Here is a 9,967-nt window from a genome sequence, read left to right as displayed (position 1 = left end):
TCTTTGAGTTCAAATTTTCTCTCCTACCCTCTCCCTTTCTCAAATCCTATTCAGCTCCTTAATTTATTTTCTTGTTTATTTTGTGGTTAGATTTATTAAGTTCAGAGAAAGGGAGGTTGAGGTCCCCCACTAGTATAGTTTTACTGTCAATTTCTTCCTCTACCTCCCTTAACTTCTCTAAGACTGGCTGGTATATCACTTGATACACATATATTTAGTAATGATATTACTTCATTGTTAATGGTATCTTTTAGCAGGATGTACTTTCCTTCCTTCTCTCTTTTTATTAGATGTATTTTTGTTTTTGCTTTGTCTGATATTAGGATTGCTACCCCTGCTTTTGTTACTTTAGTTGAAGCACAATATATCCTACTCCAGCCTTTCACCTTTACCCTATGTGTATCCCCCTGTTTCAAATGTGTTTCTGGTAAAGAGCATATTGTAAGATTATGGTTTTTAACCCATTCTGCTATCCACCTCCATTTTATGGGAGAGTTCATCCCATTCATATTCACAGTTATGATTACTATCTATGTTTTCTCTCCATCCTGTTTCCCCCTGTTCATGCTTTTATTTCTCCCTTCTTCCTTTCCCTCCTCAAAAGAGTTTTGCTTTAGACCATCACCTCCCTAAATATTCCTTCCCTATCAGTCCCCCTGCCTTTACCTACCCCTTTCCCTTGCTACTTCTTTCCTTCCTTCTAACCTCCCACCTTTTTCTTTCCCTTTTCCCCTCCTACTGCCTGTAGGGCACATTAGATTTCTGTACTTAACAAAGTATGTTATCTGTCCTTGAATCAAGTCCGATAAGAGTAAATCTCAAACAATGCTCTTCTCCCTCTAATAAGTTTTTGTGTCTCGTCATGTTAAATTCCTATACTTAACTGAGTATGTTATTCTCTCCTTAAATGGAAACCAATGAGAGTAAAGCTCATACAGTGCTCATCTCCCTACATTCTTTTCCTCTACTATAATACATGTGATCCTCTTCATGTAATGTAATTTATCCTTTTCTGCCTCCTCCTTTCTTCTTCCATTACAATCCCTTTGCACCCCTTAATTAGGTTTTTTATCATCACATCAGTTGATTTATACCCACACTTTATATCTATGTATATCCCTTTAAGTGTTATTATACAATTCTCAAGATTAACAGGCATATACAGATGTAAACAGTTTGCCCTTATTGAATAACATGGGTTTTTTTGTGTGTGTATGTGTTTATGTTTATTTTTTCCCTGTTTACCTTTTTATGTCTCTCTTGAGTCTCGTATTTGAAGATAAAATTTTCCATTGAGCTCTGGTCTTTTCATCAGGAAGGGCTGAAAGTCCCTTATTTCATTGAATGATCATCTCCTTGTCTTAAAAATTATGCTCAGTTTAGCTGGGTAGTTGATCCTTGCTTGTAGTCCAAGCTTCTTTGCCTTATGATGTATCATATTCCAATCCCCCAGATCTTTTAATGTAGAAGCTGCAAGGTTCTGTATGATCCTGACTATACTTCTGAGATATTTGAATTGTTTCTTTCTAGCTGCTTGTAATATTTTCTCTTTTACCTGATAATTCTGGAGTTTGGCTACTATATTCCTTGGAGTTTTCAATTTGGGATCTCTTTCAGGAGGTGTCCGGTGTATTCTTCCAATGACTATTTTACCCTCTGTGTCTAGGACCTCAGGGCAGTTTTCCTTGATTATTTCTTGGAAGATACTGTCCAGGCTCTTTTTTTCACCATGGCTTTCCAGCAGACCAATAATTCTTAGATTCTCTCTCCTGGATCTCTTTTCCAGGTCAGTTGTTTTTCCAGTGAGATATTTTACATTTTCTTCTATTTATTCATTTTTTAGATTTTGTTTGACTGATTCTTGATGCCTTATAGAGTCATTTGCTTCAACTTCTCCAATTCTAATTTTTAAAGAATCGTTTTCCTCAGTTTTTCAATCTACTTTTCCATTAGGCCAGATTTTACTTTCAAGGATTTATTTTCCTCTGTTAGGTTTTGAATTTCCTTCTCCATTTGCATAATTGTACTTTTTTAGGAGTTGTTCTCTTCTATGAAATTTTTTCCATTATGCCAATTTTATTTTTAAAATAATTGGTCAGTTTTTCTTCTGCCTCTTTAATTTGGCTTTTAAAATCCTCCTTGAACTCTTCCAAGAATACTTTTTGGCTTTTAGACCAGTTCCCTTTTGAGACATATTCCCTTTTGAGGTTTCAGGTGTGGGTATAGAGTCAATGCTGTCCTCTTGTGAATTTGAGTCTTCTCTCTCACCATAATAGGATTCTAACGTCTTTGTTTTTCCAATTTGCTTTTTGCCCATTGTGATAGCCAAAATTTTTCTGGCTTTTAAAGTGGATCTCTGCTTCTGGGGTACAGGGAGCTCTGACCTATTCTTATTATGCTGGGAGTTAGGGGCCTGGTTATTGGATTTGTGTGCTGCAGCCGCTGAGTGCCTAGACTGAGTGGAAGGCAAGAACTGTTGGCATTTCCCTGGGGTTACACTGAAGCTCACAGTGTGAGGTGTGGAGGAGGAGTAGTCTGACTGCTTCAGGATTCCACCTCTGAATACCTGGCCTAGAGCTCAGTCAGGCTCAGTGGGGGTGACCAGGGAAATGCTGGTGTCTGTTGATTCCCTTGGTTGTGCAAAGGCACACCTAGGGTTCTGGTGTTAGTACTTGCTGGCTCCACCCCCCTGGGCATCAGGATCTCCTGCTGGTCAGCTGATTTGGGGCTTGTTAGGACACCTCCCATTCTGCACTTTAGCCTCAGCACAGCCGCAGCCACACCCTTCCTCCAGGTTTCCCAAGTCTGCTGCTGATTCCATTATTTCAGGATTTTATACTAGGGCAATATTCTCTGGGTTTTTCAGGGTCAGAGAGGGAGGTGAGAGAAGCTAAAGTTTGCTCAGCCATCTTGGCTCCTGGAAGTTCAGGTAGGTGACATTTAAACATTCAGCCTGTGATCCGATAGCCCCAGGTATAGCTGTTGCCACTGCCACAGGCCTTGTGCTTGTCTCTTATCCAGCTCCTCCAGACCCCCATCCTGTGATGATCAGTCCAGGAATCTCCCTTGCTATGGGTGAGTCTGTTAACCCAGGCTTACTCCAGCTCCGCTATGGTTGGGTCTTTGCTGGTACCGCCCCCATGCTCCATGCTCTGCATTTTGTGTTTCCCTGCCTGCCTTAACAAATCCTTACTGAGGATTCTCCATGTTTTTGACCTAAGCTGGAAATCTGCCACACTTTGTCTCCTAGGGGATTCTAACACTCTAAAATTTGTTCAGATTCACTTTTTAGCAATAACTGAAGGAATTTATGGGCAAACTCAGATGAGTCACTGCTTTCACTTCATTTCGCCATCTTGGCTCCGCCCCATCTTACATCTTTTTAAAAACATTATGCATTTATTTTTAGTTTTCAACATTTCCTTTTATAAGATTTTGAGTTCTAAATTTTTCCCCCTCCCTTCACTCTCACCTCCCCAAGATGGCATGCAGTCTGATATAGGCTATACATGTATGAAGAGGATCTTAGATCTTACTTCCCACAGATTTAAAGAGGAGACTATAAGAGAACCTTATAGTAACTTGAATGGAATATATGATATTTGTCTTTCTGCCACAAAAAAAAAAAATACCGGTCATCAATGCTCAAAGTACAATCTGGTCTTCCTAAAAGAGGTTAGACCCATATCTCTCCATTCTCTAGGATGACAGAAAAAAGTGAACATATGAAATTGTTGAATATTACTACCTAAAATTATATGATGGAAAAGAGCATTGAATTTGGAGTCAGAAAACCTTGGTTCGAATCCTCAACTACTTGCTATCTGACTTTAGGTACTTTGCTTTATCCTTTTGAGCCCACATTTCCTCATCTGTAAAATGAAAAATTTGAACTAATTAACCTCCAAACAAATTAACCTCCACTGGTTACAAGTCTCAAGCCCTCCCATAAAGCCTTTAAAGATGATCTAAATAAGAAGCTCAAAATTTTCTTCTGTCTTGTAATATTTCATGTTTATCAGTGCAGCACTCAGCCTGTCCATCTTATTCCGACTGGTCCGTCTACAGTTTATTATTGGTACCTTTTATGACACTTCTTTCATGTCATCAGCAGGCTTCTATTATCATCGTGTTTGTGTCTCCATTGCCTTTGAATCAGTCACAGTTTCAGTCTTTGTATATCATACTGTTCTATGATCCTTGACTTCTGATCATCATGATTCTCACTTCACTGTGAGAATACTGATGTTGAGAAGATGAACTTTTGCATAATAGAGAATCTTTTTCAATTTGACCCTTACTGCATCATCTTTCACCTGATAGCTTCTATGGTTCCAGTTTTATTATTCTTTAAGGATCACATATTTAGAGTTTAAGGTGATAAACCCCCTCACTTCACAGAGAAGGAAAATGGAACCCAGAGACATTAGGTGATTTGTTCAAGGTCATTCTGGTGTTAAACATCAGTGCTAATCCCACTGTACTTTGTTACCTCAAAAAGGATGACCAGCTATTTTTTTCCCCAGACATTCCTCTTCCCTTCTCTTCAGAAAGAACCTAAATCCTGGTTTTTAGCTCTCACTGTTCAGTGGTTCTTTTTTCATTTATTTTTCTTCTGACATTCTTTTACTCTCTAATTTCTTGAAACTTCACTTTCCTTTTTTACCTTTCAGGTATGTTATAATTAGAATTCCTTTTGGCTATGAATTGGACTAAATAGCTAATGAGTTCTCTTCAAAGTGTCAAATTCTATGCATGAGTGATACATCTCCAAAATCTAAGGTGAATGTCAGATCGTATCTGGTTTTATTCACTATCAGAAATCTTAAGAGGTAAGACTTATTCTACCAAAGGGTGCCCATAGTTGCCAACCCAGAAATAGTTTCTTCTCTGTTAGTAGGGATGCAGTAAAGGGCAATATCATGCATAACAAGGGACAGGTGGAGGAACTAGCTGTTGGGAATTCTTCTTTCATGTAGCTCACACAGGATATTCTTCATGGCACTGGCTAATTCCATTCCTACATTGTCACCTGACATCAGATTTTTTTTTAAAGTTGCACTTCACTGTCCCATTGAAATCCTAGAGTATGGAGAGATCTTCATCTTTGCTTCTAACTGCCTATAGGTATTTGTTCCTTACCCTAATCCTTATTCCTTTAAACCTTTATAAAGCTATGCTAACCTTTAAGGATTTTTTATTTTTTAGATAGCAATTTTTTTATTTAATATTTCATTTTCCCCCTAGTTACATGTAAAAACAATCTTAACATTCTTTTTAAAAAATCTTGAGTTCCAAATTCTCTCCCTTCTTCCCTCCTCATACCCCCTCATTGAGAAGGCAAGGAACTCGATATAAGCTATACATGTGTAGTCATGCAAACCATATTCATAATAGCCATGTTGTGAAAGAAAACATAGAAAAAAACTCAAGAAAAGTGAATTAAAAAAAAAGTATGCTTCAATCCATATTCAGACACCATCCGTTCTTTTTCTGGAGATGGATAGCATTTTCCATCAAAAAGTCCTTGAGAGTTGTCTTGGATTGTCATATTGCTGAGAATAGCTAAGTCATTTACAGCTGATCATATTACAATATTGATATTAGTCTATTTCATTTTGAATCAGCCCTTGCAAGTCTTTCCAGGTTTTTTTTGCTGAGAGCATCCTGTTCATCATTGCTTATAGTATAATAGTGTTCCATCATAATCACTTACCACAACTTGTTCAGTCATTCCCCAATTGATAGACATCCCCTCAATTTCTAATTCTTTGACCACAGAAAAGAACTGCTATAAATATTTTTATACATATAGGTCTTTTTTTTTGGAGGGGCAATTGGGGTTAAGTGACTTAGTCACACGGCTAGTTTTTGTGTTAAGTGTCTGAGGCCGGATTTGAACTCAGGTCCTTCTTACTCCAGGGCCAGTGCTGTATTCACTGTGCCACCTAGCCGCCCCTAGGTCCTTTTCTTTTTTTGATTTTTTATCTCTTTTGGGATACAGACCTAGTAGTAGTATTGCTAGGTCAAAAGGTATGCTCGGTTTTATAGCCCTTTGGGCAGTGTTCCAAATTGCTCTTCAGAATGGCTGAATCAGTTCACAATTCTAGCAACAATGCATTAATGTCTCTTTTCTTCCCACATCTGCTCCAACTTTTGTCAGTTTACTTTTTCTGTCCTATTAGCCAATCTAATCGGTATGAGGTAGTACCTCAGAGTTGTTTTAATTTACATTTCTTCAATCAATAGTGAGAGTATGTTTGTTTCATATGGCTATAGGTAGCTTTGATTACTTTATCTAAAAACATATCATTTATCAATTGCATGATGGCTATTATTTTTATGAATTTAACTCAATTCTCTAACTCAATTTTCATGTTTGAAAAATGAGGCCTTTATCAGAGAAACTTGCTTCAAAGTTTTTTTCATAGTTACTACTGCTAACTGTATTTATCTTTATCCTATCACCCCCCACCCTGTTTATTCTGTTCTCTCTCTCCTTTCACCCTGTCCCTCCTTAAAAGTGTTTTGCTTCTAACTGCCCTGTTCCCCAATCTGTCCTCCCTTCTGTCACCGCCCACCATGTCTCTGTCTTATCCCCTTCCCCTCCAACTTTCCTGTAGGGTGAGATAGATTACTATATCTAATCAAATGTGTATGTCACTCCCTCTTTGAGCCAAGTCTGATGAGGCTAAGGTTCACTCACTCTCCCTCTCATCTACCTGATTCTCCTCAACTGTTTTCTTGCCTCTTTTATGTGAAGTAATTTACTACATTCTACCTCTCTCTCACTTTCCCTTCCTCCCAGTAAATTCTTCTCTCACTCCTTAATTTTATGTTTTAGCTGTCATACCTTCATATTCAATTCACACCTGTGTCCTCTGTCTATATTTACTCCTAACTTCTCTAAAAATGAGAAAGTTTTTATGAGTTACAGGTATCATATTCCTGTGTAGAAATGTAAACAGTTTAGCCTTACTAAGTCCTCTATGATTTCCTTTTCATGTTTACCTTTTTATGATTCTCTTGACTCTTGTATTTGAAAGTCAAATTTTCTATTCAGTTCTGGTCTTTTCATTAGGAGTGCTTTAAAGTCCTCTATCTCATTGAATACCCATTTTTCTCCCTGAAGAATTATTCTTAGTTTTTCTGGGTAGGTGATTCTTGGTTTTAATCCTAGCTCCTTTCCCCTATGGAATATCATACTTTAGGCCCTCTGATCCTTTAATGTAGAAGCTGCTAAATTTTGTGTTATCTTGATTGTAACTCCACAATACATGAATTATTTCTTTCTAACTACTTGCAATATTTTTTTCTTGACCTCGGAACTCTGGAATTTGGCTATAATATTCCTGGCAGTTTTCATTTTGGGATCTCCTTCAGGAGGTGATTGGTGGATTCTTTCAATTTCAATTTTGTCCTCAGGTTCTAGAATATCAGGGCAGTTTTTCTTGATAATTTAAAATTTATCAGACTACCTGAAAACTGTAACAAAAAAAAGAGCCTAGACATCATCTTTCAAGAAATTATCTCTCCTGGCCTTTCCTGGGTGGGGTTTGCCGAGTCAGATCCATTAGCAGAAAGCCGAGCAGAAGCCTCTCTGCCTCTAGGGACACAGCCAACCCCAGACCCCCAGAACTTGAGCCACGGCCGCCTCATGTCTGCACCACCTGCTGCGAAACTTCACCAACGTGCCCGCCACCATGCCCAAGACAATTAGTGTTTGGGTGACCACCATGGATGCTGAGTTGGAGTTTGCAATCCAACCAAACACTACTGGAAAGCAACTCTTTGACCACGTTGTGAAGGCCATTGGCCTGAGAGAAGTCTGGTTCTTTGGCCTGAAATACCTAGATACCAAGGGTTTCTCCACATGGCTGAAACTCAATAAAAAGGTGACAGCTCAGGATGTGCGGAAGGAGAGCCCCCTTCTCTTCAAATTCCAGGCCAAGTTTTACCCTGAGGTTGTGTCTGAGGAGCTGATTCATAACATCACCCAGTGCCTTTTCTTCCTGCAAGTGAAGGAGGGCATCCTCAACGATGACATCTACTGCCCTCCAGAGACCACCGTCTTGCTGGCCTCCTTCGTGGTCCAGTCCAAGTATGGTGACTTCAACAAGGAAGTGCACAAGGCCCGCTACTTGGCTGGGGACATGCTGCTGCCCCAGAGAATCTTGGAGCAGCACAAGCTGAACAAAGACCAGTGGAAGGAGAGGATCCAGGTGTGGCATGAGGAGCACTGGGGTATGCTGAGGGAAGATGCTGTCCTGGAATATCTGAAGATAGCTCAAGACCTGGAGATGTACGGGGTGAATTACTTCAGCATCAAGAACAAGAAGGATTCCAACCTGTAGCTGGGTGTGGATGCCCTGGGACTCAACATCTATGAGTAGAACAACAGGCTGACCCCCAAGATTGGCTTCCCCTGGAGAGAAATCAGGAGTATTTCTTTCAATGAGAAGAAATTTGTCATCAAACCAATTGACAAGAAAGCTCTGGACTTTGTCTTCTTATTCCTCTCATCTCCACATCAACAAGTGCATCCTGGCTCTGTGCATGGGGAACCATGAGCTGTACCTGCAATGCCACAAGTCAGATACCATTGAAGTACAGAGGAGAAACACCAGAAGCAGATGAAGAGGGCCCTCCTGGAGAATGAAAAGAAGAAGCAGGAACTACCTGAGAAGAAGAAGGAAAAAACTGAGAGAGAGAAGGAGGAGCTGATGGAGAAACCGAGACAGATTGAGGAACAGACCAAGAAAGCTCAGGAAGAATTAGAAGAGCAGACTTGGAAAGCTCTGGAGCTGAAACAGGAGCAGAAGTGAGCCCAGGGTGAGGCTGAGAAGCTGGCCAAAAAGAGGCAGGAGGCTGAGGAGGCCAAAGAGGCCCTGCTCTGGGCCTCTCAGGACCAAAGGAAGACCCAGGAGCAGCTGGCTTCTGAGATGGCAGAGCTGACGGCCCGGATCAGACAGTTGGAGATGGCCTGGCTGTGGAATGGCAGCAGAAGGCCCAAATGGTCCAGGAAGACCTGGAGAAGACCTGGGCTGAGCTGAAGAATGCCATGAGCACCTCACATGAGAATGAGCAAGACAATGAGCAGGATGAGAGCGCAGCTGAAGCCAGTCCTGAGCTGCGGGCTAAGGCCTCCACCAAGGACCGCAGTGAGGAAGAACTGAGGCTGAGAAGAATGAACAGATCCAGAAACACCTGAAGGCCCTGACCTCAGAGTTGGCCAATGCCCAAGATGAGACCAAGAAGACAGCCAACAAAGTGATTCATGCAGAGAACATGCATCTGGGGCATGACCAATATAAGACCCTACGTCAGATCTGCCAGGGCAACACTAAGCAGCGAATTGATGAATTTGAGTCCATATAATCTTCTGGTCCCTGTCCCTCCCCCCCACCCCAGGCATCTCTGACCTCTCCCACCTCTGCCTTTGCCCTTTCTGAACCAACCAATCAGGCCCTCCAGGGACCCCAGAGCACCCTCCTCCTTCCACAGGAGAGGAGGGAGAGAAATTCGAAACCTTTCCTTCCCTCTCCCTTGCCCTCAGCTGCCAGCTTAGTCCAGGTCCTGACTTGCCTTCTCCAGAGGCTTTGTCCTGACCCTTGTCCCCCAGGGTTCACTGCTGGGCTTGCCCCTTTCCCCTTTCCTCCCAGAGTCCCAGACACAGGGCACAGTGTCTAGGCACATTTACATCTTCTCCAAGTTCCTGTGGCTCAGTGCAGTGCAGGAGGAGGAGGGTTAGGGAAAGAGAATAGGGAACTCACTCCAAAGACCAGGGAAAGACATTCCCCAAGCCTGCTTTACCCAGAACCTTTCAGGCCACCAGGAGAGGAGAAAGTAGCCTGGGGGGAGGGGGAGAGAAATCGGGCCATTCCCAATTTCCCTTCCCAGACCCTGGCCCAGTTAGTTGGATTTGGTGACCCAGAACCCTTGGAGAGAGAGAGAGAGAGAGAGAGAG

The 9,967-nt window shown here is 41.4% G+C and overlaps 1 protein-coding gene and 1 pseudogene across 1 annotated transcript in view; both read left to right on the top strand.

The window, feature by feature from the left end:
- The window catches only part of LOC138159471 (zinc finger protein 135-like), a 49,299-nt gene that overhangs the window by 31,807 nt on the left and 7,525 nt on the right, over nucleotides 1-9,967 (top strand). The gene's annotated exons all lie outside the window — the stretch shown is intronic.
- Nucleotides 7,547-9,378, top strand: LOC138159476 (moesin pseudogene; annotated as a pseudogene).

This window comes from Petaurus breviceps, unplaced genomic scaffold, assembly GCF_028583685.1.
Source record: "Petaurus breviceps papuanus isolate PSGF00001 unplaced genomic scaffold, PetGlider_PUasm1.0 176, whole genome shotgun sequence".
Taxonomy (NCBI): Eukaryota; Metazoa; Chordata; class Mammalia; order Diprotodontia; family Petauridae; genus Petaurus; species Petaurus breviceps.
The sequence above is the reverse complement of the archived record's forward strand: the minus strand, read 5'-3'. Positions and strand labels throughout refer to the sequence as shown.